Source organism: Scyliorhinus torazame, chromosome 11 (assembly GCF_047496885.1).
Source record: "Scyliorhinus torazame isolate Kashiwa2021f chromosome 11, sScyTor2.1, whole genome shotgun sequence".
In the NCBI taxonomy this organism is placed as follows: Eukaryota; Metazoa; Chordata; class Chondrichthyes; order Carcharhiniformes; family Scyliorhinidae; genus Scyliorhinus; species Scyliorhinus torazame.
In genome coordinates, this window is record NC_092717.1 from 141,963,309 (window position 1) to 141,988,746 (window position 25,438).

Consider the following 25,438-nt stretch of genomic DNA (forward strand, 5'->3'; position numbering starts at 1 on the left):
CGATAGAAAGCTTTTGGGTTTTCCTTGATCCTTCCTGCCAAATACTTCTCATGTCCCCTCCTTGCTCGCCTTAGCTCTCTCTTTAGATCCTTCCTCGCTACCTTGTAACTATCCATCGCCCCAACTGAAACTTCACACCTCATCTTCACATAGGCCTCCTTCTTCCTCTTAATAAGAGATTCCACTTCCTTGGTAAACCACGGTTCCCTCGCTCGACGCCTTCCTCCCTGCCTGACCGGTACATACTTATCAAGAACACGCAGTAGCTGATCCTTGAACAAGCCCCACTTATCCAGTGTGCCCAACACTTGCAGCCTACTTCTCCACCTTATCCCCCCCAAGTCACGTCGAATGGCATCATAATTGCCCTTCCCCCAGCTATAACTCTTGCCCTGCGGTGTATACTTATCCCTTTCCATCATTAACGTAAACGTCACCGAATTGTGGTCACTGTCCCCAAAGTGCTCTCCTACCTCCAAATCCAACACCTGGCCTGGTTCATTACCCAAAACCAAATCCAACGTGGCCTCGCCTCTTGTTGGCCTGTCAACATATTGTTTCAGGAAACCCTCCTGCACACACTGTACAAAAAACGACCCATCTATTGTACTCGAACTATATCTTTTCCAGTCAATATTTGGAAAGTTAAAGTCTCCCATAATAACTACCCTGTTACTTTCGCTCTTATCCAGAATCATCTTCGCCATCCTTTCCTCTACATCCCTAGAACTATTAGGAGGCCTATTAAAAACTCCCAACAGGGTGACCTCTCCTTTCCTGTTTCTAACTTCAGCCCATACTACCTCGGAAGAAGAGTCCCCATCTAGCATCCTCTCCGCCACCATAATACTGCTCTTGACTAGCAGCGCCACACCTCCCCCTCTTTTGCCTCCTTCTCTGAGCTTACTAAAACACCTAAACCCCAGAACCTGCAACATCCATTCCTGTCCCTGCTCTATCCATGTCTCCGAAATGGCCACAACATCGAAGTCCCAGGTACCAACCCATGCTGCCAGTTCCCCTACCTTGTTTTGTATACTCCTGGCATTGAAGTAGACACACTTCAAACCACCTACATGAACACTGGCCTCCTCCTGCGACGTCAAATCTGTGCTCCTGACCTCTATACTCTCATTCTCCCTTACCCTAAAACTACAATCCAGGTTCCCATGCCCCTGCTGCATTAGTTTAAACCCCCCCAAAGAGCACTAACAAATCTCCCCCCCCAGGATATTTGTGCCCCTCAGGTTCAGATGTAGACCATCCTGTCTGTAGAGGTCCCACCTTCCCCAGAAAGAGCCCTAGTTATCCAGAAATCTGAATCCCTCCCGCCTGCACCATCCCTGTAGCCACGTGTTTAAATGCTCTCTCTCCCTATTCCTCATCTCACTATCACGTGGCACGGGCAACAACCCAGAGATAACAACTCTGTTTGTTCTAGTTCTGAGCTTCCATCCTAGCGCCCTGAAAGCCTGCCTGACATCCTTGTCCCCTTTCCTACCTATGTCGTTAGTGCCAATGTGGACCACGACTTGGGGCTGCTCCCCCTCCCCCCTAAGGACCCGGAAAACACGATCCGAGACATCACGTACCCTTGCACCTGGGAGGCAACATACCAAACATGAGTCTCTCACGCTCCCACAAAATCTCCTATCTGTGCCCCTGACTATAGAGTCCCCAATTACTAATGCTCTGCTCCTCTCCCCCCTTCCCTTCTGAGCAACAGGGACAGACTCCGTGCCAGAGGCCCGTACCCCATGGCTTACCCCTGGTAAGTCGTCCCCCCCACAAGTATCCAAAGCGGTATACTTGTTTCTCAGGGGAACGACTGCAGGGGATCCCTGCACTGACTGCTTTTTCCCAGTCCCTCTTACAGTTACCCACCTATCTCCAATCTTTGGTGTAACTAATTCCCTGAAGCTGCTGTCTATGACCCCTTCTGCCTCCCGAATGATCCGAAGTTCTTCCAACTCCAGCTCCAGTTCCCTAACTCGGTCTTGGAGGAGCTGGAGATGGCAGCACTTCCTGCAGGTAAAATCAGCAGGGACACTAACTGCATCCCTCACCTCAAACATCCTGCAGGAGGAACATTGCACTCCCTTCCCTGCCATTCCTCTAACTTTCTACCAAGATCTGGCTAACAACGAAATTAAATTTTTTATAAAAAATAATAATAATATAATAAAATATGGTACTTACCTCAGACCAATGGGTTTTATTATTAGGTTAGAGGAGGCGGGCGGGTGGGAGACACTACACGTGTAGTGTCTCGGGTTTCCTCTCCACCAGAATTTATTGGTGAGGGTCTTCCCAGACGTCCGCGGGTCGACTTCCTGTTCCCGCCTAAAACACTACTTTAAAAATTTAAAAAAATAAAAATTCTCAGCTCCTGCTGAAATTGACTAACCAGCCAGCTCCACTCCCGCCGAAATCGACTGGCCTGCCCCTGCAAAGACAAGTGGACAGAACACGGACAGACTTACCTCCCAGCAGCCACTTCCGCACTTCTCCCGCTGAAACTGACTCACCAGCTGTTCTCCCGCTGAAATCGACTGGCCTGCCCCTGCAAAGACAAGTGCTTTTAAAGGACAGACTTACCTCCCAGCAGCCACTTCCGCACTGCTCCCGCTGAAACTGACTCACCAGCTGTTCTCCCGCCGAAATCGACTCTGTATGCTTTTTCTTTTGCTCTTATGCTGTCCTTGACTTCTCTCGTCAACCCTGAATGCCTTGTCCTCCCCTTAGCATGTTTCCTCTTCCTTGCGATGAATTTCTGTTGTGCCTCCCGAATAACTCCCCAAAACTCCTGCCATTGCTGTTCCACTGTCTTCCCTGCTAGGCTCCTTCTCCAATCAACTCTGGCCAGCTCCTCCCTCATGTCTTTGTAGTTACCCTTATTTAGTTGTAATACCGTTACATCTGATTCCAGCATCTCCCTCTCAAACTAAGGGTAAATTCTATCATATTGTGGTCACTGCTGCCTAAGGGTTCCTTCACCTTAAGCTCCTAATCAAGTCTGCCTCATTACATATCACCAAATCAAGAATTACCTGGTTCCTTAGTAGGCTCAGTCACAAGCTGCTCCAAAAAAACATCTCTTGGACATTCCACAAATTCCTTTTCTTGGGATCACCTACCAACCTGATTTTCCCAGTCCACCTGCATATTGAAGTCCCCCATGATTATTGTGATATTGCCTTTTTTACATGCCTTTTCTATCTCCTGATTTATTTTCAGCCCCACATCCTGACTATTGCTAGGGGGCCTGTACATAACTCCCATCAGGGTCTTTTTACCTTTGCGATTCCTCAACTCTACCCACAGAGATTCTATACCTTCGGATCCTATATCGCTTCTTGCTAATTTAACTTCATTCCTTACTAACTTAAAGAAATTGAATACATGTTTTTTTATCTAGGTTCTTGTTATGTATCAGAGAATACATTCCTGCGGGTTATGTGCCACGTGATGTGTAGTGACGTCAGCAGAGTGTTTACGTGGGCTTTGTGGCAGATCATCATCTTGATTGTATGAACAACACCCTTAATAAAGCTCTCATCATGGCTGTAAAATGTTTATGCTGCAGAATCAGGAGATAGATCCAACAGTGAATGAATGAATACCTTAGAGAGACATTTCTCTCCTAAACCGTTATTGCTTGCAGAAAGGTTTTGTTTCCACCGCCGTAGTCAGGAAGAAGGTAAAAGCATTTTACAGTTCGTAGCATCTTTAAGAAGATTAGCTAAATCTTGCGAATTTGGTACACACTTGATGATACTCTTCATGACAGGCTGGTTTGCAGACTCTGCAGTGAAGCTATTCAGAGGAAGCTGCTTTAACTCTAAAAGCAGCTGTGGAAGTTGCCGCATCTATGGAGCTAGCAACAAAAAAAGCCTCACTGATGGGACTGGAGTGAAGACCCATAAAATGGATACCTCAAGGAATGAGGCTGCAAAGGTGCAACTATGTCACTTTTGTACACAGGTTGAACACTCAGTGGGGCAATGCTGGAGTAAAACAATTACATGCCAGAACTGTGGCAAAAGGGCCACATTGCAAAGGTATGTTGGGCTCAGAAAACCTCTACATCAAGAAGGTACAAGAAGAACAACACAGTCAAACAATCTAATCTGTCTACAAATTACTGGATGAAGCTCGAGATCACTCAAAAGACAGCAAAGCTGAGCTACAGCAAGAGCTAAAGCTAGATGTTTTGTCAATGCAGCACGATCAACAATGTTTTGGGGCATATCCAAGAACTGAAGGTCATGAAATTAAATTGGAAGTGGATACGGGCACAGCAGTATCACTAATACCTGAGGCAATTTATTATCAAAAGCTGAAGCATCAGCCTTTAAAACTGTCTAATGTGATCCCAAGGATGTACACTGAAGAAGTCATACCATTAGAAGAATGTGTTATCATGAAAGTAGAAGCAAATGGACAGACAACAAAGTTCCCTTCACATTGTCCATGGAAACATTCCTGCTCTATTTGGCAGAGCATGATTGGCTAAGATTAGGCTTAACTGGGAAACAGCCAATCAATTAGTAAATTCGAAGAGCAACTTGCAAGAACTTCTGAAGAAGACAATGAACAGACCTCTTCATTCACCTGAGGAAGGAGCAGCGCTGCGAAAGCTAGTGACATCGAAACAAACCTGTTGGACTTTAACCTGGTGTTGTAAGACTTCGTACTGTGCTCACCCCAGTCCAACGCCGGCATCTCCACATCACGAAGAAGAAGGAGAGGGTGTTCGAAGATTTATTCAGCTCTATAACTGGAGTTGAGGTTCACCTACAAATGATGCCAGATAGCACACCCAAATGTCTCAAAGCTAGAATCATACTATATGCAATTAGGACTAACATTGAAGAAGAACTAAAAAGATTAATACGAACAGTCATTGAACCTGTTGCTACGCATGATTGGGCAACGCCAATTGTTTCTGTACTAAAACAAGATGACTCAGTGAGAATTTTTAAACGACAATGAACCCAGTTTTGTGTGCAGATCATTATCCACGGCCGCTGATTGAAGACTTATTTGCTGGACTTTCTGAAGACTTGCTTTCAAAATAATATCTGTGCCTGCTCTTTTTCAAAGATTCATAGTTCAAATTAAAAGTGGTTTGAATGGAGTACAATGTTATTCAGATGACATACTCATCACTATGAACATTTGGAAGCTACCCTGAAGTAGTTACAGAGCCAGAACCTGTAAGTTAAAAAAGGAAGACGTTTTAAAGTTATCCTTGGTCATATCATCGACAAAGATATCTTACAGAAGGAGCCAATGAAAATGTCAGTAATCTTAGAAGCATCACATCCTCAAAAATGTGACACAACTAAAGTTGTTTTTAGGATTGATCAATTTTATGGTAACCACGATTAAAGCCTTTACACACTTTAAGTATCAGACAAGCATGGCACTGGTCAGAAGAATGTGAGAATGTATACAATGTAGTGAAAGGAGATTTACAGAAGTTAGAGCTATTGGTAATTATAATCCCAAGATGAAGTTGCAACTTGCTATCGATGCCTCACACTGTGGGGTTGGTGCAGTCATCTTGCACATTATGCCTTCAGTAGAGGAACGACTGATGACATTACCCTCAAGCACTCTTAGCACTCTTACTAGCGCAGAAATGAATTACGCTCAGCTAGAAAACAAAGCTTTGAGCATCATTTTTGGTGTAAGAGATTCTACCATTACCTTTATGCGTGTCACTTTACCGAGCCTTGACTACATTTTTGGGCCATACCAAGGAATACTTTCTTTGGCAGCTAGTAAATTGCAAAGATGGTCATTGATATTGTCGGCACACATTTACAGTATCCAGCATTGCAAGTCAGAGCAGCATGGAAATGCTGATGCTTTATCGCGATTGCCGTTACAAGTCAAGCATGACCCGGAAGAAAGTATTGGCAATATTTTGTATTTCTCGCTCGTGGATAGGTGGAACATAACATATGAAATATGAGGTTATGCACTTTGATAGGGAGAATAAACGCACTGAATATTATTTAAATGGAGAAAGACTGCAGAAAACTGCAGCACAGAGGGATTTGGGGGTCCTCTTTAAAAATCACAAAAAGCTAGCAAGCAAGTTCAGCAGGTAATTGGGAACTCATGAAATGTTGACATTTATTTCAAAGGGAATCAAGTATAAAAATAGCGAAGTCCTGCTAAACCTATACAAGCACTAGTTAGACAACACCTGGAATATTGTGAACAATTTTAGTTCTCTCATCTAAGGAAAGATATACTGGCATTGGAGGCAGTTCACAGAAGGTTCACTAGGTTGACCCCAGGTATGGAGGGATTTTCTAATGAGGAGAGGTTAAGTAATAATAATAGTAATCTTTATTAGTGTCACAAATAGGCTTACATTAACACTGCAAAGAAGTACTGTGAAAATCCCCTAATTGCCACACTACGGTGCCTGTTTGGGTACACTGACGGAGAATTCAGAATGTCCAATTCACCTAACAAGCACATCTTTCAGGAAACCAGAGCAGCCGGAGGAAACCCACGTAGACATGGGGAGAACGTGCAGACTCCGCACAGACAGTGACTCAAGCCGGGAATCAAACCCGGGTCCCTAGTGCTGTGAAGCAACAGAGCTAACCACTGTGCTACCGTGCTGCCACATGATTGGGCCTGTACTCATTGGAATTTAGAAAAATGAGAGGTGACCTTTTGGGCTGAATTCTCCGCTGTCCCATTGCACAAGATCTATCAGGACCTGCGTGCAGAGGTGGCCAGGAGAAGAGCGGGGTTCAATCAGATAAAGTCGATCCTTTTTAAGAAAAAGGTGAAGTTTGGACTGCTGAATCCGGCCTGTCTCTGGGTCACGTACGTGGAGCAACATTTTTAAGTCGAGTCGCCCGAGGAAGCGATGGACTTCGCGTAAAGGAAAGGACTGGTGGCGGACTGAGGACTTTGAACTTTGCTGCAACGTTCACGTTAAAAAAGTTTCTTATTTTTCGGACGTTATTTGTAATGCCTTCTGTATTGATTTGGTGCCAGTTGCAGAGCTGAGTGAGTTAAAGTTTACATTTGTACTGATGGGGGATGGAGATATGTTTGCTAGATGCTGGATCTTCTGTTTGATCTTTTCTTTGTTTATCGGTTTTTCTTCTAGGGCAATTGTGTTGGGACTGGTTTTTTTGTTTGAGTATGTGTATATAAGCAGGGGGGAGGGTGGGGAGGGAACAATAGGTGGGAGAATGTCTGGCGCCATGGGTGCGGGTCACCAAGCTAGCTGGACGAGCTAGCTCACGGACGCCCAGTGGGGGGTGAGCAGATGTTATGCTTGTTTACATTGTGCTGTTACGGGGGGGGGGGGGGAGATGTTCTGCTGGGGACTGTTGCTGAGGGACAGAAAGGAGGTCGGGGCGAAGGCTGCCTGGGACGGGCCGGTGGAGGCGTGGGGCATGGGCTGGAGACTGGCCCAAGAAAGGTGATGGCTGATTAGTGAAGGGGGGGGCGCAATGAGCCCCCCAACTAGGCTGATCACCTGGAATGTAAGAGGACTAAATGGGCCAGTTAAGAGGGCACGCGTGTTTGCACATCTGAGGGGACTGAAGGCGGATGTGGTAATGCTACTGGAGACACACCTTAGAGTAACTCATCTAGATCAGATTAAGGAAGGGATGGGTCGGACAGGTTTTTCACTCAGGGCTAGACTCGAAGACTAGGGGTCGCGATCCTGATTAACAAGCGAGTGCTGTTCGAGGCGGGAAGAATAGTTACGGATGTGGGAGGCTGGTACATTATGATCAGTGGGAAACTGGAGGGGGTGCAGGTGGTATTAGTAAATGTGTATGTGCCAAATTGGGATGATGTGGAGTTTATAAAGAGGATGCTGGGGACGATCCCGGACCTAGATTCACATAAGTTGGTCAGAGAAGCGGACTTTAACACAGTTATTGACCCTGGTTTAGACCGGTCGAGCTCAAAGACGGGTAGGGTACCAGCAATGGCAAAGGAGCTAAAGGGGTTCATGGAGCAGATCGGGGAGGGGGGGTGGACCCATGGAGATTTGGGCAGCCGAGAGAGAAGGAGTTTTCCTTCTACTTGCACATGCATAAAGTGATTTCTTTATTTTGAACAGGGCTCTACTGACGGGGGTGGTGGACACTGGGTATTCGGCGATCACAATTTCAGATCATGCCCCGCACTGAGTTGACCTACAGGTTAGCAAGGAGAGTCGCCAGCGCCCGCTCTGGAGGCTGGACGTGGGACTTTTAGCTGACGAAGAGGTGTGCGAGCGGCTGAGGAAATGTATTCAGAACTAACTGGAAGTCAACGACACGGGTGAAGTTTCGGCAGCGGTGGTCTGGGAGGAATTGAAGGCGGTGGTTAGAGGGGAGCTGGTCTCGATACGGGCCCACAGGAAGAAGGCAGAAGAGCAGAGACGGACCGACTGATAAAGGAGATATTGCAGGTCGACAGGAGGTATGCGGAGACCCCAGAGGCCTTTGCCGTTCCCACCGGCATGGTACTCCACAAGCCCCGTGGTGGTGGCGGCCCTGAAGGTCTGGGGGCAATGGAGGAGGCACATGGGAGCGGAGGGAGCATTGGTGTGGTCTCCAATCTGTAATAATCACCGGTTTGCTCCGGGAAGGATGGATGGAGGGTTTCGGAGATGGCAGAGAGCAGGGATTGAGAGGATGGAGGTATGTTTATAGAGGGGAGCTTTCCTAGCCTGAGGGAGCTGGAGGAGAAATTTGGATTAGCGAGGGGAAACAAAATTAGGTACCCGCAGGTGTGGGACATCCTACGCAAGCAGGTGTCAACCTTCCCGCTCCTACCACCAAGGGGGATACAGGACAGGGTCATATCCAGAGAGTGGGTGGGAGAAGGGAGGGTCTCTGACATTTACAAGGAACTCATGGGGTCGGAGGAGACGCAGACTGAGGAGCTGAAGTGCAAGTGGGAAGAGGAGTTGGGAGGAGAGATAGAGGATGGTCTCTGGGCGGACGCGTTGAGTAGAGTCAACGCATCCACAACATGTGCCAGGCTCAGCCTAATACAATTCAAGGTCTTTCATCGGGCCCACATGACAGTGGCCCGGATGAGCAGGTTCTTTGGGGTGGAAGACAGGTGTGCAAGGTGTGCGGGACGACCAGCGAACCATGTTCACATGTTCTGGACATGCCCGAAGCTTAGGGGATTCTGGCAGGCGTTTGCGGATGTCATGTCCAATGTAATGAAAACGAGGGTGGCACTGAGTCCAGAGGTGGCGATTTTCGGTGTGTCGGAAGATCCGGGATTCCAGGAGGAGAAAGAGGCAGATGTTCTGGCCTTTGCCCCTCTCGTAGCCCGGAGAAGGATATTATTAGCTTGGAGGGATTCAAAGCCCCGAAGTCGGAGACCTGGCTAACTGACATGGCTAGCTTTTTCTCCTGGAGAAAATCAAGTTCGCCTTGAGAGGGTCAATGTTAGGGTTCGCCCGGAGGTGGCAGCCGTTCATCGACTTCTTTGCGGGAAATTAACCGTCAGCAGAAGGGGGCAGGGGGTTAGCTTAGTTTAGAGTAGGGGGTTAGTAAAAGTTGGACCTGTCAGGGAGGAAGACGGCTTTTGCACCATGTTTATAAATTCATGTACATTGTTTATTTTGTTGTTATAAAACCATAAATACCTCAATAAAATGTTTATAATAAAAAAAGATATTTTATTTCTGTTATTAGTTGTCTGTCACCTTTCAGGGATAATTACGAAAGGAACAAAATGCTGGTCAATGTACAAATCATGGACTGAAATTTCATCTGGGGCACATTTGGTGCCAGAGATGGATTGGAGTCAGGGCGCACCACATTGACCAGACCCGTTTTCTACTTGATCAGGCCTTGTTTTAGGCGAAGGTACAATCCCACTGGACTGTCTGTTCCCAGTCAGCCATGACTCGGTAGCACTCTTGCCTCTGAATCGGAAGGTTGTGGATTTTTAGTCCTACTCCAGTGATGGGAGCATAAAATCTGGGGTGGCATGTTAGTATAATATTGAAGGAGTGCAAGATGTTCAGAGGTGATATCTTTTTGACGTAAAAGATCCTGGGGCAGTACTTTGAAGGAGATCACAGGAGTTCTCCAAACATTCTGGCTAATGTTTATCCCTTCAAGCATTGTGTGTAATAACAAAATGGCCATGAAATGGAAGAATTTCCATAACTTTGTGAAGCCACGCTCAAGTCACTGCCAACTAATATTTTTGTATAAAGTCATTTGCATCTCCAGTTAAAGAAATGCTCTTTGTTTTTGAACGTAACCCAAAGTTTCGCCAGATATAACATTCCGATCTGGATTTTATCCTTAAATAACACCACCTTGGCCTTGTTGTATTCTGCACAGCGTTTGGCCAGGCCGGCCTCAATGTCCTGATATATGGAGTGGATATACATGCAGATGGAGTGTCCCTCCCAGTTACAGGACCATGGTGGCTCATTTTAGAATGCACTCCCTGTCCTGGAATTTGTGAATTACTGCCCACGGCGATTCTCCGCCTCTCGGCTTCTGGCGCAGTGACCAATGGGCCTGGTCCACCACGGTCCACCTCAGGGGGTTTAGTGAAGACCCCCCTCACCGACCAGCTCCTCAAGCATCTTCAACACTCTTACCTTTGACGCCCTCTGGTAATCTGACAATTTATAAGTTTTGGCGCCTGGACCTATTCTCCTGGTTGTCTGCTCTGACCTTTAGGACTTTTAGGGCCGCTGCCAGTCTCGCGATTTCCGATTTCAATGAGGCAATTTGTTCATCATATTCCAAGATTGTTTTCTCCATCTCCCAGATTGTCGTGTCTTCCGACTCCAGCCGCTGCTCCACCCTCACCAGCAATACACGGAGCGGTGCTACTGTCGCCTTGGCCGCCAAGGCTAGGTCTTCCTTCGCCGCCTGTCTGTGTCCCTGGAACTCGCCTGCAATAAAAGCCATCAGCTTCTCCGTGGAGATGACTTGGCAAGGTCTGCCATGTTTTTTTCCGTGCCGCCACGTGGCTCGTCCGAGACCGGAGCGGGGGGATTTTGCTAGTTATTTTTCCTTTTGCTTTTTGCTGCCGCCAGCTGATATTCCACTTTAACGGAGCTATTGAAGAGGTTCGATTTAATCGCACCCTTTCCGACAGCGGTGCCCATTTACCAGGGGGAAAAAAAGTCCTGAAATCGGGTATTTAAGTGGGAAACACCCTGCTTGCGACCACTTAGTTCATGGCTGCACTGGAAGTTCCCAAACCTATGTCTTCTATCACCTGGATGGGCAACGACAGTAGATGCATGGGAACACCACCATCTACGAGTTCTCCTCCAAACCATACAGCATCCTGACTGGGAGCTATAACGCTGTTCCTTCACTGTCGCTGGGTCAAAATTCTACATAACATGCATTGCAGGGGTTCAAGAAGGCAGCTCAGCACCACCCTCTCAAGAGCAGTAAGGCATCTTGGTATGCCCACATTCTGAGAATGAATATATTTTTTTAAAAGATGAAGAAAGGAAAATTTATAGTGGCCCTTGCAAAAGTGGACAGACCTTGTTTTACTCCATTTCCTACAGCTGTACCATCTAATTTCATGAAGCACAGTAGTAAATTGAAATAAGTATCAACATTTTTGGGGGCTCATATACTGACTCTCCTAAAATTAAATCTAATGGCTTCAGATGTTTCCTTTTAATAAGGACACTGGGAATCCACACCAAGTAAAATAAAGAAACAATGTTTTATTTATAACACAATATATAGATCTCTACCGGATTTCTCACTGGTCGGTGCCTTATTGACCGACTTTTTATACAGAGGTTAATAATGATCCCCCGCTCTTGCGGGGAGCTTGTACTCCACAAGGACTGTCAAGATGTTCAGGTAAACATCATAGTACAAACATACATACATACTGATGGACAGATCAACGGACCAATCAACACACACACAACACCACAGCCAATCACAGGCAAGAGCATACACAGTACAAAACAGGGAACACAACACTTCCTGGGCATTCCAGCAGGAGACATCTCAGGGCACAGAGCTCACAGCAAGCCACTCAGACATCCACCATGTGCTGAGTGCCACTACAAGATAGTATTAGGAATAGGTCCACAGATTCTAGGGTTATGATCGAACCTCAGTAACCAGTTTACCACTGTAAATAAATGTTAATAATAAAACTGAGTTGTAACATTCGCAACCGTGTTGGTTCGCCTGTGTAGCAGAGTACCGAACACATCAAGGACCACGGGGAAGATAACCATCCCCAACCCTTAGGCCTCCTGCATGCTATTACATTTCTGACATTTAAAATGCCTAAATTTGTTACTACAGTCTTTGCTTTAGTCTATTGTTTCCTTGCAGTATAATTGATGAATGTTGGATACAACTGTAGCTGAAGTACAGCAAGCCCACGTACCCTGGGCGCGATTCTCCACTCCCACGCCGGTTGGGAGAATCGCCTGGGCCGCCGAAAATTCCGGGGACGCTGGTCCAACGCCCTTCCGCGATTCTCCCAAGCGGCGGGAACGGCCCGGTCGAGTTTTGCGGGCCGCAGGCCGGAGAATCGCCGGAGACACCGAAAATGGCGATTCTCCGGCACACCCGCAATTCTGAGGCCCGGATGGGCCGAGCGGCCAGGCCAAAACGGCGGGTTCCCCCCGGCGCCGTCCACACCTGGTCGCTACAGTCGTGGGCGGTGCGTGAACGCTGGGGGGGGCGGCCTCTGGGGGGGGGCGAGGGGGTATCCTGCACCGGGGGGTACCTTAAATGTGGGGTGGCCCGCGATTGGTGCCCACCGATCGTCGGGCCGTCCTCTCTGAAGGAGGACCTCCTTCCTTCCGCCGCCCCGCAAGATCCGTCCCCCATCGTCTTGCGGGGCGGATTTGGACAGGACGGCAACCACGCATGAGCGGGTTAGCGCCGGCCATCCCGCACATGCGCGGATGACGTCCGTTATGCGGCGCTGGCCGTGTCATCTATGCGGCGCCGCTTTTACGCGGGCGACAAGGCCTGGCGCGGGTAGATGACGCGGCCCCGATACTGGCCCATTGTCAGGGCCTGAATCAGTCGGGACCTGGGCCATTCCACGCCGTCGTGAACCTCGACGGCGTTCACGCGGCGCGGCCACTTCGGCGTGGGGGTGGAGAATCGTGCCCCCTGTGTTTTCAGTGCAACTGTTTTATATATGTCCTTAATCAGAGCAATGTCAGTTTGTCAATCAAAGCTGCTGGCTAACCTTTTCTGCTTTGCTAAGTTTGTAGGTATTGTGGAGAACACCATTCTTACACTTAGTTCTTCATCAGAGTTTCTCAGGTCTGCCAACATTTTCTCACTCATGAGAAAATAATTGAAAAAAGATTCTGGTCACAGGATTCAGTGAGTTTGAGATTACACGACAGTGAATGCAGAGGAGATTTACAAGGATGTTGACAGGAATGGAGGATTATAACTATAAGGAACGATTGGATAGGCTGGGTTTGTTTGGAATAGGAAGCTGAAGGAAGATTTAATTAAACTGTGTAAAATAATAAGATTGGGTAGGAAAGAATATTTTCTGTTTTATTCAGTAGCATGAAACTCTGTTTCATAATATTGAATAAAATGAAATGACAATTATGATCCAATTTCCTGAATCATTTTGAACTGAAATTCCATGAAAGAATTTGTTTCTTTTAAAAAATATATATATTTATTCAAATTTTTCAACGAATTTTCAACAAAACCCCCCCCACACAAAGAAGAAACAAGAAGAAACCAGAACACAACAATCAGAAATTATACATTGGATTTCCCCCATATACAATAACCCCCCGTATAACATTTAAAAATACCAATAGGGAAAAAAAAACAGCCTTACCCAAACACCACCCCAAAAGAAAGAACCCCCCCACCCTTGGGTTGCTGCTGCTGCTGACCTCCTCCTAACGCTCTGCGAGATAGCCCAGGAACGGTTGCCACCGCCTGAGGAACCCCTGCACAGACCCTCGCAAGGCAAACTTTATCCTCTCCAGCTTGATGCCACCTTCAGGTGTGTCTCCTGGAGCATAACCACGTCTGCCTTCAGTCCCTTTAAGTGCACGAACACCCGGGCCCTCTTGACCGGCCCGTTCAGGCCCCTCACATTCCAAGTTATCAGCCGGAGCGGGGGGCTGCCCCCCCCCCCCCCCCCCACCGCCGACAAGCCATCTCCTTTTCTGGACCAGCCACGCGCCCGCGCCACCCGCACCCTCCAGTCCCCCAGGCGGCGAACCCCCGCCCCGACTACCTCTCCTACTTCCAGCTCCCTTTTGGCCAATGCAGCAGCAACCCAAATCCCCTCCTCCCCCTCCCCTCCACCCCCCCCCGCTAGATCTTCATCTAGCCATTTTGCTCCCCCCATAACACTCCCGTAAGTCAGCTGACTCCTGCTGACTCCGACCTCTCCCACCATTCCATCGACCCCCCCAGTGTGAGAATCTCCCCACCCCTTGGCCGTCAGTGTGCACTCCTCTCCAGCACTGCCCTTCCACCCCCCCCCCCGGCCCTGCCCCCATCCTTCCTTAGCATGGGAAAAAGCCCGCGCTTTCCTGAGCCGGCCCCGCCGCCATCCGGCGCAGCTCCTTTTTACGGCCGTACCCCAACTCCCCATCCCCGAGCCTCACCCCCCCTCCTCCTCCGTGGGGGCCCTGCCCTACCAACACCGACGCCCACACTCTCCCACAGTCCCCACATCAAGTCCATTCACCCATCCCCACCCAGCACCCAAACAAAAAGAACGAAGAAGATTCCCCAAACACGGTAAACACATTAAATATCCACCCCACGACAAACCCACAAATTGAGTCCAGCTTTTCAGTCTGTATAAAGTTCCATGCCTCATCAGGCGTTTCAAAATAATGGTGCCGATCTTGGAATGTGACCCACAGTCGCGCTGGCTGCAGCATCCCGAACTTCACCTCCTTCCGATAGAGCACCGCCTTAGCCGTCTTCTTAGTCACCTCCGCAGTCCAGTCCTGATAGATTCGGATCTCCGTGTTCTCCCACTTGCTGCTCCGCTCTTTTTTGGCCCATCTCAGGACACACTCTCTGTCCCCAAAGCGGTGGAGCCTCATCACTATGGCCCTTGGCGGCTCGTTGGCTTTGGGTCTCCTCGCCAGGACCCGATGAGCCCCCTCCAGCTCAAGGGGCCTCGGGAAAGCTCCCGCGCCCATCAGCGAATTTAGCATCGTGCTCATATTTGCCCTGGCATCGGGCCCCTCCACTCCTTCAGGGAGACCCAGAACCCGAAGATTCTTCCTCCTCGACCTATTCTCCAGGTCCTCGAATTTTTCCACCCACTTCTTGTGCAGCGCCTCGTGCGCCTCCACCTTCACCGTCAGCCCCAAGATCTCGCCCTCATTCTCCGAGACATTTTGGCGCACCTCCCGGATTGCCGCCCCTTGGGCCTTCTGGGTCTCTACAAGCTTTTCAATCACCGCTTTCATTGGCGCCAGCATTTCTATCTTCAGCTCCTCAAAGCAGCGTTTAAGAAACTCCTGCTGCTCCTACGTCCACGCTGCCTGGTCTCCACCCGCCGCCATCTTGCTTTTCCTCCCTCGCACTTTTCGCTGCACCAGGATCACTTTTTTAGCCACTCCACTCCTGGTCCAATCCATATATTGTCGGGGGGACCTTGCTGTCACTTTCCCACACTGGAAGCCGTTGAACAATTGCCATTGGGGCCCCTCTAAAGAGCCCAAAAGTCCGTTCTCGGTGGGAGCTGCCGAACGTGCGACCTACCTAGGCATAGCCGCAACCGGAAGTGAAAGAATTTGTTTCTTACGGTTGAGCGTAAGTACATGAATGCTGATAGAGGGCGGCACGGTAGCACAGTGGTGAGCACTGTTGCTTCACAGCACCAGGGACCCAGGTTCAATTCCCGGCTTGGGTCACTATCCATACGGAGTCTGCACGTTCTCCCCGTGTCTGCATGGGTTTGCTCCAGGTGCTCCGCTTTCCTCGCACAAGTCCCGAAAGATGTGCTTGTCAGGTGAATTGAACATCCTCAGTGTACCCGAACAGGCGCTGGAGTGTAGCGACTAGAAGATTTTCACAGTAACTCCATTGCAGTGTTAATGTCAGCCTACTTGTGACACTAATAAAGATTATTATTATATCTGATTGTTGTGGAATTACATAAGAATTTTTTTTAAAAATTCAAAATCTGTGTAATCTTTTTCACCTACTGGTTTAGTAGTTCAAAATGAAATCAAGCATAATTATTTTTTAATCCGTTGAACTATTCCTCCAGGTAATAGTGATTTGCCAAATGCATCATTTTACATGGGTCAGAATTTTATCAATAATGACACCCTTGCCCATTATCCAGTCAGACATTTCTAGCAGGTATTGTTGACATGAGAGGTGGATAGCCATTTTACCCTCCCGAGTTCACTGACGCCAGTCAAGTATTCCTACTGCTGATTAAAGTCAGTTAACTTCAGAACCAGGATAAAATCTGTATTATCGATTTGATATTGTAATATACTTATAACCTCTAAGTATTTTAAAAGTTCCCTTCTGCCCTTCCCTCGCAAAGAACTTAAAATATTCAGCAGCTACATTGAAATACATTTATGTCCCAAATTGGAAATTTTTTTGATGTTGCGTATTTACAAAGCATTCTCAATGCTTGTCATTGAAGTAATAAAGCCATCAGGATCTTGGGTGGGATTTTCCATGCATCGCGGAGGTGGCCCACTATTGGCCGGGCGGCTAGATCCTCTGTTTCCGCCATTGTCCCTTTGAATGCACCCTTGCCGCCAGCAAACCTGCGGCAGGGTATGCATCGATGAGAACTGCCAGAAAATTCCAGCCCGTATGTATCATAATGTGTTATGGAGATGCATTTTAAAAACTTACCAATTCCAGAGTAGCATTAGGAGAGCCCCGGGAATAATTTGCCTGCTGTCTTTTTATCCAGTAATGTGACAAGATGTAAGGACTCTAAAACGTAGAACAGCAAGAGCATTGCTTAAAAGAAGGTAATTGTAGTTCAAATTTTTTTTGCATTGCAAGAAAAGCCTGGAAATTTGTGTTGAAGTACAATTTAACAGCTGCAGGATTGAAGCATAATCAATAATAGTGTGTTAGTTGTTTAACCCTCAATGACCGTTTCCTAAATTTCACAAAATTGCAATGAAATAAAACTTTGTTCTGAATGCTACACTGCTGAAGATGTGATGTTCATTAACCTTATTATTTCCAGCATAAACGCCATATTCCGTTGCTGAAGTGTTTCATGTCCAATGTAGCTTTAGCCCTGACATTGAACAACTGCTGCTTGCAGGGAGATTCAGAGGACATAATTTAAACTGCTATGACTTCAATTTGGAGTCTGCACTATTTGCAGCACCTTTTTACTGTGAGGATTAGATTTGATGCTCCATTAACAGTACAAGTGGCCGAGGAGGACAAGAGTAGGAGTGGCACACCGTACATATTGTCAGATCCTTTGCTACACAACACAACAGGTTGAGAGGCATAGCTACCTGGAACAACAGAGAAAATGTGCTGTAGGAGGTTGAGATTTAACAGGCAGGATGTGACAAAGCTGTGCCTTCTCATTCCATTCCCTGTGTCAATCTTGTGCCTGTTATGAGTTCAAATATATTTTGTTCTCTCATGTCCAGCTGTTACATGAGAAACAGCATTGAATCATACAGATCTACTTTGCTGGAAGCTGTCACAATAGCTTTATTTTAGGTCAATCATCTGTCTCCCAGGGGAAGGATAAATGGAAGGATGGCTCCTGGGAGAGCAAGACTACTGCTGCAGTCAGAGACCACACACCCTCACACCAAACATAGAGGAGTTAGAGTGCAGGTAAACCAAAGCTTATGCTACAATATGCAGTTTGAAATCTTGTCGTAACATTTCAAATGTCTTGACTAATTGGAGGTGCCACATAAACAAATAATTACCAACCATCTGCTACATTTTCCATAACTTTTCCCTCCAAACAAATCTCTCCATGCAGGTTGATAATCAGGATGTCAAAGCCATAGCAGAGTAGGAAAGTGAAAATGACAATGAGATATTCGTTTGAAATCACCAATGCAGCATAGAAAACTGCTGTATGAAGCACCAATTCAACATATCTTTCAAGGATTGAGTCTCTTTAAAACCAATCACAGCGCATAAGCAGTTGTTTTTAAAGAATAAACTACAAGCAAATTCCTGTGTCAAGCTTATTGTCATGGACATAAAATATTTGCTCTCTTACTGCCCGTAATCTGAATGTTTTGTGTGGAAAGAAGTGTTTCTTTTCTTGTTTACGTCGGGTGGGTTCAGCAAGAGAAGCTGAAAATATCACGAGAAGTGCAAATTCACGTTTTATGTCGACATGAAATGACACAATTGTCCCCTCCTCCCATCAGTGATGGCCATTCTTCCAACATCAGACACATCATTACAATAATGAACATATTATTCTCAGCTCCATACGCTGGAATCGTCCACCCACGTCACAAAATCCATCCAGAATGGCATGGAGCACAGCTGGTCTCCGAAGGTGTGCACCTAACGAGCAGTACACTCAGGGAGCTCAGGTGAGTCCAGCACTCGGGGTAGAGGGCCCTGCCCAGGCAGTGCCCTGGCATCAAGCTGGCACCACCCATGCACTAACACTAGCCAGACACTGCCTGGGTAGCACCAACCTGATGCCAGGGTAATGCCGGGCTGCAACTCGGTGAACTGGTTTTCTTGCTAGGGCAGCCTTTAAAAATGGCACCTCGGATCATCAAATGCATAAGTTCAGAGTAGGGAGAGTGAATCAGACACCTCTCCACTTGCGACACGTCAGGGACCCATGACTAACTTTGTTTTCTAAGTGCCGCTCTATATGGCGGAGAAAGCCGCTATTGCCGTCTGCGGCTTGAAAGCGGCTTTTTCCACCCAGCTTTGGCCTTTGCCGATATCAGGGAAAGTCCTGGCATTGGAGTGTGTATTCCACTTAAATAATTCTGCAACAAGCTTTTGTAAGTTTAAATAAAGAAGGTTACGTATGCTCACACATCTACCTCAAATTAACGTAACATCCCATACTCAGTCCTATGTATGCAGACACACATGCACAAAGATTGGATCTAGTTAAATTAATTATTCTCACACATTCCCTAAATTAACGCAATGTCACACAGTCAGTCCCATGCATGTACACACATACACAGACAAGCATAAAGATTTGATACTGTAAAAGATAGTATCTGATAAACAGGGTGCAATTTAGCCACCGTGTTGTGCTTGGCGAGGATCTGGGCACACCAGTTAAATAGCAGGAGAGGACAAAATCGAGATCCACACAGGCACAAATCAGTTCACCATCAAAAGGCCATTGTTCAGTACTCCTTTTTAAAAATGTGAAGCTGGTGCAATGGTTGCTGAGGGGGACTGAGGAGGTGAGTAGCCATTTCCATTTTCTGACATGCAGCTCAAGGGTGCAGGAGTCGCTGCTCCAGTATTCGGGGAGGGGAGGTGTGAGGGACCCCCCAGGGAGAATGGTTCTGGTCAGGGGGGCTGGGCGCTTTTGGTTGGGAGTCACCCTTGCTTTGGGAGGGTGAGGGGCTTATTGTCTGCGGGGCCTACAAGCCACCCTCCAATATTCTGTATACCCGTATCAGGGGCAACTACAGCTGCTGCCTGCCTGTCCTATCAAACACTTCCAGGATGGAAACCAGCTCTTGGTTAAATGTTGTAGGTCACTTTAACTCCCCTTGACTGTGAGAAGCCTCCAGCTTCACAGCTGAAGGCTATTTCTAAAAAGGAATTGGTCTTGTTAGTTGTGAGATCACTTCACAGCTACAGGTTGTGCTTGCTATTTGCTCCTGTTGGTGGCTGCTAATGCCTGGAGGCTGCTGTTGCTGTTTCCTTATGTTTCTAAGATACCTGGGTCCTTGAACATTGGGCTCAGGGGGATGTATGAGTCCAGAAGGCAATCTGGTTCGAAGCAAGAACACATTGTGGGACCTGATGCACGGCATTGATCCAAATGGGACACCTGATGACCCTGTTGAAAAAATGCTTTCGCAGATTGCGGGTGCTTTTGTTGCTGATGTGGTGAAGTAAGTGCTGCATGTAACTGGCATGTCACCGTGGGTTAAACACACTGGAACTCAAAGATGTTCAACTATATCTTGAGCAACAGTGGAATATGTGGATGCCAGGGCCTGCACAGCTGTGGCTCCTGGGCAGAGAATGGCACTGATATGTGGAACAAGTGACACATTGATAGACAGATAATTTCTACAACAAAGTTATGGACATGATAACACATTTTTGGACTTACTCTCCATTTCTGTTGAGGAACCTGTGAGGGGTGAGACGTGTATTTGGTTTTTTTGTGATAATGAGCTTATTTGCTTTGTATTGATACCAATATGGAACGGCGATGTTTCCTTGTTGTTTAATGGTTAGTGTAATATGTGGAATGTTTTGTAGATGATTTTCAAATCTTTGTTTACTGTTGATAGTTTAATTCTCAAGTGCATTCTCATGGGTACACGTGCCATGTCTCAGACGAGTGTTATTGCCTAGCATTCCAATCAAACTAGCATTCCAATCAAACTCTGAGGCCTGGACACTGCCTGAACCCTGGAGGTGTCAGCACCACAGAGGCAGTGGCCAACAATCAAAAACTCAGGAGCTGGGCTTCAGCACTGCGGATATCCCCACAACCAGAGGGTGTGTGGATCAGGGGAGGTCACCTGAGCACGGTCTCCCTCATGTTCCCAGTAGGGGGCTGAGGTCTCGGGGCTCCTGCTACGGCTGAGGATGAGTGTGCAAAGCAAGGTTCTCCAGCACAACTTTCTTGGTGGATGGCACTCTGAGGAAAGGTGGGACATATAAGGATGGGGCAGGCTTGGAGGATCTGAAGGTGCTGGGATGTAAGCCCTCACTGATGATGGTCTCTCTCCTTCGACAATTCCTTCGAGGGGGACGCGGGCAACGGTCCAAGGTGGTCAGGCATTATTGGTCGTTCGAGGAGATGACAGACAGCATGTGCTGCAAGAGGCTCTGTCTCAGCAAAGAGAGTGCAGCACCTGTGCCATGTCCTCACAGGCTTAATAGCTCGTGGAGGAGGAGGACACCCGCTCCCAGTGGCTGTGAAGGTCACCGCAGCCCTGAACCTTTTTGCCACCGGATCATTCCAGGGCTCGAGTGGGGACTTGTGCGGCATCTCTCAATCTACAGCCCACAATTTTGTGCGTGAGGTCACGGATGCTCTGTATGCCCAGGCAGCTGATTGTATCAACTTTGAGCTGGGCCAAACCCATCAAGATGCCCGGACAGCAGGATTCTCTGCCATCGCTGGGATGCCCCAGCTCTCAAGGTAATTGATGGTACGCATGTCGCCTTGCATGCACTTGGTCATCAGGGAGTGCCCTTTATTAAGGGGAAGGGGTTCGACTCCCTCAATGTTCAACTCGTGTGCGACCACCACCTCCGGAACATGCACATGTGTGCACGCTTCCCAGGGAGCATTCATGCCAACTACATCCTGGGACACTCTGAGATCCCCGGCATCTTCAAGGACTACCCCAGAATGTCGGGTTGTCTCTTGGGGGATATGGGTACCTGCTGAGGCGCCAGTGTGGAGGCCGGCGACCAAAGCGGAGACCCGATATAACGAGGCCCATGTTGCCACCTGTACTGTCACTGAGCGGTGCATCGGACTGCTCAAGAGGCGATTCCAATGCCTGGACCGCTCTGGTGGTATCCGCCAGAGGTTGTCCCGCTTTGTGGCGGTCTGCAGTGTCCCCCACAACCTGACACAGCAGCGGGGTGATGTGCCGGAGGAGGAGAAGGAGGGGCATAGAATCATAGTATTTACAGTGCAGAAGGAGGCCATTCGGCTAATCAAGTCTGCACCGGCCCTTGGAAAGAGCACCCTACTTAAGCTCATGCCACCACCCTTATCCCCGTAACCCAATAACGCCACCTAACCTTTTGGACACTAAGGGGCAATTTAGCATGGCCAGTCCACCTAACCTGCACATCTTTGGTCTGTGGGGGGGAAACCGGAGCACCCGGAGGAAACCAACGCAGACACGGGGAGGAAGTGTAAACTCCTGCGGCCTCGTCTGAGGAGGAGCCGGACCAGGAGAGGATGGAGGACGAGCCTGGGGAGGACCCATGAGAGCAGCCGGAGGATGGAGGACAGGCAGCAGCTCAGGTCCGGCATGCCCTGAGGACCCGGGAGGTTCTTATCCTTGCCTGCTTTTCATAGGACGACGCTTTGTCCGTCAGCCAACCCTCTCAAGCCCCCCTTCTCCCCTTCATTCACCCCCTCCCCCCATTGACCATCTCCATCATTCTCACACTCATCCCCAGACCCTCCCACACCCCTGGACCACCCTGTCTTACCCTCGAAGGGTCTGTAACATCACTCCAGGGTGATGGGCCAGTGTCAGCACTGTCAGCGGGTCATAGATTTCATAGAATTTACAGTGCAGAAGGAGGAGTCTGCACCGGCTCTTGGGAAGTGCACCCTACCCAAGCCCACACCTCCACCCTATCCCCATAACCCAGTAACCCTACCCATGAAAAGCGGGCAAGGATGAGAACCTCCCGGTCCCTCAGGGCACTAAGGGCAATTTAGCATGGCCAATTCACCTAATCTGCACATCTTTGGATTGTGGGAGGAAACCGGAGCACCCGGAGGAAACCCATATAGACACGTGGAGAAAGTGCAGACTCCGCACAGACAGTGACCCAAGTCAGGAATCGGACCTGGGACCCTGGGGCTGTGAAGCTATTGTGCTAACCACTATGCTACCATGCTTCCCACTATATAATATATAAAGTCAATATACAAGGCAGGAGAGTAATGATAAATCACTGTGAGATTATCTCTGGTGCTCCTCAATTAATGCCAAAGTCTGGCTCCTATCTTTCTGCTGACAGTGCGCTCACACCCGTCCTCTGAACGGGGTCTTGATCTTGGACCACTATGCCCTGGGGCGGGAGATAGGGGGAGCAAAGGACAAGAGGGGGTGGGGGTGCAGGCAGTTCCGCTGCAGAGAATAATATGACAGAGGCTGCCCATGTAACAGGCTTTGCATGATTTAATGATGAATATTTGATACTTTTATAGTCCTGGCTACAGATAGTGATGCTTCCCCGCCCCCCACCCCCCACCATGCCCACTCAGTGATCCACAATCTTCGTAATCTTTCGTGCTCTACTGCTACGTCCAGTGTATCTCCAAGATGCACATCAGGGGTAGAGGCAGACGGCTGCTTTCCATGCCCAGTGGCCTTTGATGTCCTTGGCGGACGTCCTTTGGAGGGACTGGAGCCGGAGGGCCCCGCTGACTTACCGATGTCACAGGCTTCGCCGTGCCACCATGTTCTGCCCGCTGACCTTGAGACGTGCCAGTGTCAGTAGGGGAGATTCGGGTGAGGTGGAGACAGTTATCGTCTCCTGGTGGCAGACCCCAGGTCAGCTGCCAGTGCTCCCTCATCTTGGACGGTGCCCATAGGGCCCTCGGGGTCTCTATGGAATGGAAGGGCATAGGCCTCTGAATTATCGGGCTTTGACAGCCATAGTAGTTCCCCGTTGTCCGCACCATGGTGTTCACGCCCTCAGTGATGGTCCTCAGTGACTGGGTCATGCTCTGCAAACCCCTGCCAATGTTCAACTACGTCTGTGACATGTTCATCAGTGATTGGGCAATGCTCTGGAGTGCATCAGAAATGTCCACCTGCGGCTGGGACACGTCCCTCAGCAGCTGGCACATGATGACGAGGCCCTCAGCCATGGTTGTCACTGACTGAGCCATGCCTTGGACACCACCACTCAAGATGCAGAGTCGTGCTCCAGTCTTTATACTGTGATCACCACCTTAGCAGTGTTGGCCTCAGTGTCACCCATTGCCAGCACCATTTCCTGTGCCCGTAGCCTTTGGGACTCCTCCAATCAGCCATGTATTTACTGGAGTGTCGCTGTCATCCCCTCCTGAATCCCACAGCTGTGCCCTACCTAGAATCAGCATCAGCTCCAGGATTACTTGTCCAGAAGCTCGACATTTGACTGGGACTCAGCTGAGTCCTGGGATCGAGAAGTCCATTTAACACTTTGGCCTCCAACCTCGGGGGAGATAGTGGCATAGTGATAATGTCACTGGACTAGTAATCTAGAGGCTCAGGCTAACGTTCTGAGGACATGGGTTCAAATTCAATTAATTAAAATCTGGAATTGAAAGCTAGCCTCTGTAATAGTGACCCTGAAATTGTAATATATTGTGTAAGAAAACCAACTAATTCCCTTTAGGGAATAGCATCTGGTCTACTTCATCCACAGGAGTGTGGTTCGCTTTTATGTACCCTCTGAAAGTTGCAGATGGGCAACAAATGTTGGCCTTGCCAGTGACGTACACATCCCAGGAAAGAATTTTTTTTAAATACAAATGTAAATGTTATATGCCTAGAACTAAAAGTTCCCTTCGCGTTGTGCCAGGCACGGGTTACGGGGATAGGGTGGAGGTGTGGGTTTAGGTAGGGTGCCCTTTCCAAGGGCCGGTGCAGTTTCGAATGGCCTCCTTCTGCACTGTAAATTCTATGATCCAAGCGAGCCAGTTAGATTGTGGGAGAGTCTAAAATCGGGAACTGAGCTGAGCACTGATTGGTTTCTGATCTAACCAGCCCGCTCTCATTGGCATAACCAATAAACCAATTGGGGGGGTGGGGAAGAGAAGAGACTTGACACCACGTGGAGAAGGATACCTGCTCCTGGTGGCCATCAAAAAGTCACAGAAGCCCTGAACCTCATCCGGCAGCCTCTGTACTCATTCCCGTTTTCTCCTCTTCTCTCTTCTCTCTCTCTCTCTCTCTCTCTCTCTCTCTCTCTCTCTCCCCCCCCCCCCCCCCGCCAAAACTCTCGAGCCCCAGAACGAAAATTCCAACTGCGTGCAGCCATTTTTAAAGTCTTTTTCGCAGAGCCAGGAATTCTTCTGTCTCTGGGTTCCTCACCCAGGAGCAAAAATCTTGGCCCAAATAAATGTCACAGGGGTAGAATCCTGTCTTTGGTGTTGGCACAAAATCTGCAGTTTCGGATCAACTGTTCATTTTTTTGCAGTGCCTGATATCTAATTCCATTGACTAAAATTGAAATGAATTTCAGCACTATATTTCCACTCATTTTGTGCCACTTTCCAAGATGAATTTTAATCTTGCATCCTTTTGTGTCATTGAATGAAAACATCTGTACTGAAGAATTAACATCTTGGTTGCATTTATTACAGTTGTCTTCAGAAATAATTTGCTATTGATAACCAGAAATCCAAAAATCGGCATATATAATAATCTATCAAAGTGTCTAATAACCATGACCATAGTGTTGCTATACTTGCATTTCCTGGGTTGACATCGGTATATTCACTTCTGCACTTTTGCTTGATTAGGATTATCAATCAAAGTGTGAACACCAGT

At 48.1% G+C, this 25,438-nt stretch overlaps 1 protein-coding gene across 3 annotated transcripts in view; it reads left to right on the forward strand.

Annotated features, from left to right (window-relative positions):
- Positions 1-25,438, forward strand: part of LOC140385559 (nucleolar protein 4-like) — a 635,493-nt gene that overhangs the window by 444,598 nt on the left and 165,457 nt on the right. The gene's annotated exons all lie outside the window — the stretch shown is intronic.